This window comes from Callithrix jacchus, chromosome 18 (assembly GCF_049354715.1).
Source record: "Callithrix jacchus isolate 240 chromosome 18, calJac240_pri, whole genome shotgun sequence".
Taxonomy (NCBI): Eukaryota; Metazoa; Chordata; class Mammalia; order Primates; family Cebidae; genus Callithrix; species Callithrix jacchus.
The window spans coordinates 25,428,224-25,431,652 of record NC_133519.1 but is presented as its reverse complement, the minus strand read 5'-3'; the positions used below and the strand labels follow the sequence as shown (position 1 = coordinate 25,431,652).

Sequence of the window (3,429 nt, the reverse complement as noted above, 5' to 3'; positions counted from 1 at the left end):
AATGCAAGATGAGGGGAAATGCTGAGTGACAAAGGAGGCCTGACCTGGGAATCAGGGAACCCAGGTTGTGGCCCTGATTCGACATCCTCTCTGCACCTCAGTGACTTCACCTGTAAAACAGTAAGATGGATGTAGCTATGTAAAGTTACCAAAATCTAGGACATAAAGTCTTCAAAATTTGTAACATTGGATTCTCTGCACTGAATGGCAATACAATCACACCTATTTTTCAGGGTCACTGTGAAGATTAAATTAAAAAATGAAAATGGATAACATAAATTTATGATGTGGCAATGCAAGCACTTAATGTGCATTAAGTCATTTATTTCTATCAACAACCCTACCAGCGAGGAACTAATATGATCCTCATTTTGCAGATAGTGATGCAAGATTTTTCTTGGCCACTTTGGCAGCTGGAGACCTCTGGTGGGTGATGCCCCTGCCTGGGCCTCACCAGCCCCATATTCACTGCAGGAAATACCCCACCTACTCAGCCTACTGGGCCATGCCTGTCTTGTGCTCTGGCATGGATCCCATGGCCACTGCAACTGCACACTCAGGCCATGGGTGGATGAGGTGTGTGGGCAGTGAGTGCAGGATCTACCAGCTGCTCCAAGGGCTGGCACAGGAGTGGGCTCTGTGTGGAGCTTGCAGCTGGACCAGGCATGTTGCAAGTGACTTTTGAGGTGGATTCTGGCACCCAGACAAGGGAATCTGGTGGCACCCAAACAGGGAAGCCACAACCCTGAAGCCTCAGAGGGGTGTTACAGTATGCTAACAGCTCTTTTAGTCCTGCCATCTCCAGCCCAATGGGCGGCAGTGTGTTAACAGCTCTGTCAGTCCCATCACCCTACTCTAGCCCATGGCTCTCAGGCTGGCTCAGCCCTGCTGCTGCCTCCCATCATATGGGTGGCTACCCTCCACTGGCAGAGGACCACAGTGTTACAGCCTTCTTTATACCCACACTCAGTGGGTCCCAAGTTCTTGCCCTAGGTCCAAGAAGAATGAGGTTACACTGATAAAGGGTGAGGAGAGCAGAGAAGTGTTTTATTGAGTAACAAAACAGCTCTCAATGGAGAGAGGACATGAGGGTGGTCCCCCACCTGATATCAGGTGGTCTCTCAGAGTGGCTGGATCTGGGGCTTTTATGGGCTTAGAATGGGGAGTGCATGCTGATTGGTTTGTGAGTGTGCAAAAAAGGCTAAAACAGAGACACCAAGCAGGTGGGCATATCAGGGTAAAATAATAATGAGAGAAGGGTAGGTATATGTAAAATAGGTGAAGGATGCGTATCAATAGAGGACAGCACGCCAAACAGGAAGAGAGGTTCGCAATCTGGTCTATGGATTTGACTTGTAGCTTGGCTTTCAGGCTTTAAACTGTCTTTGGTTTGAAGGTCGAGTTTCACTGGGGACCTGCCCCTGTCTGCCTCGGATTTGTATGCCTCCTGCCACTATCAATAAGTGTTTTGAGGCTTGGAGAAGTTGGTGGACATGCCTAAGTCACACACAGACTGACTATTGGAACTGGGACTTCAGACAGATCTGTTTGAGCTCAAGGCCCATATTAAAATCCTTTGTACAACACAGCCACTTCGATAATGTGTGTGCAGGTTTCTGGACCACAACAAATTATCAATAAATATTATAATCCCTAGACTTTCACCCACTATGATGAAGTATTTTAATATGCATTTATTGAGTAGATGAATAAATGAGCAAATAAATTCTATGTAACATAAAGCTATAACACTGAGATCCTAGACTTCCATGGTATAGTAAGTCCAATTACTGAGGGGACTCAAGGGCCACTGGCTTTTCAAAGACTTGGGAGTCAGATAAAAGTATAGAATAATCTCAGTAAGGCACAGCAACCACATTACAGCACAGAAATGCCTATAGTATACTCAGGGACTAGAGTCTGGCTTTAATTGAATCTAAGGAAGAAAAGCACAGAGCAGGAAAATAAAGTATCTTATTTACTGGCCTTTTCTTGCTCAACAAATTCAATAAATAAATAAGACTTGGAATTCTGATAAGGAGCTTTCCTATGTTTATATAGCCTTTGACTTTACACAACCACATGCAAGAGGGCCTCTTCAGAACAGGGTGACATTGAAGGTTGAGCTATGGAGCAGCATGTGTACCTGCACACTCACCATTGAGAGCAGACAGAAACAACAGCTCAGCAGGCCCCTTCCAGAGCTGTCAAGATAAACGTAACTGCCTATTCCCACCCCATAGTAATTCCAGACCTCGTGGTAACTAGTGGGGAAGGGGATCATCTAACAGAAAAGAAGTAGGCTTCTTAAAAATAGGCATGTGTGTAAGCAGCAGCCCCTACCTCTCCCTTCTTCCTTTAAAAAAAAAAATATGGAACACTTCATGAATTTGTGTGTCATCCTTACGCAGGTGCCATGCTCGTCTCCTCTGTATTGTTCCAGTTTTAGTATATGTGTTGCTAAAGCAAGCACCCTTCTTCCTTTTTTTTTTTCTTTTTTAAGATGGAGTTTCGCTCTTGTTACCCAGGCTGGAGTGCAATGGCGCCATCTCGGCTCACGGCAACCTCCGCCTCCTGGGTTCAGGCAATTCTCCTGCCTCAGCCTCCTGAGTAGCTGGGATTACAGGCATGTGCCATCATGCCCAGCTAATTTTTTATATTTTTAGTACAGACGGGGTTTCACCATGTTGACCTGGATGGTCTCCAACTCTTGACCTCGTGATCCACCCGCCTTGGCCTCCCAAAGTGCTGGGATTACAGGCGTGAGCCACTGTGCCCGGCCCCTTCTTCCTTTTTAAACCAGCTTCATCCCTCCCTGTCTTCTCCTGCTTCTACTGGCCAAGACCTGGGTTATGAGGTGCTAAATGGTTCCTTCTCAGTTCTCAGAACTCCCACAACAAGCACACTGCATTAATTCCAAGAGGTGAATTCTTTCTACTTCACCCACAGAACCAGGAAATGGTTTGAAAAATGAGAGACAGAAGAACATAACATTAGAAGTAAATAAATCACTGGAGCATGAAAGGAAACTTCTCAAAATACACAGACACAAGGGCAAAGGGAGGCAAGAACGAAGAACAACGTGTGCTGTCCTCCAAGGCACAGAAGAAACAAAATGTGTTTCAAAGCTCAAGGAATGCCTCGTTCCAAATTGCTAATCAATGCTCGATACCAACACCAGCAACTGCTAATAACGAGGAAAGAATCACCTCACTTGAGCTGTAATTATTTCTGACATGGGTCTCCAGGAGGAGTGTCAAGACTCAGGTTAGCAGCTCAGTGCGATAATAACCCAGGATTACCAGAAATTCGCAATGTCTGAAGAAAAGGAGAGCTTGCAGGAAAGGAAGTGGCAATTAGAAATACTTGTCATGGTAATTGCATCGTGAATAGCAGGCATCCACTTTTCAGCAGCCAATGTAGGTTTTC

General features: G+C 45.5%; 1 non-coding gene across 1 annotated transcript; it reads right to left on the bottom strand.

Annotated features, from left to right (window-relative positions):
• Window positions 1–2,366: 2,366 nt before the first annotated feature.
• Window positions 2,367–2,473, bottom strand: LOC118149312 (U6 spliceosomal RNA). Its single transcript, XR_004736701.3, has one exon. It is a non-coding gene; the product is annotated as a U6 spliceosomal RNA (small nuclear RNA).
• Between the last annotated feature and the right edge of the window lie 956 nt (window positions 2,474–3,429).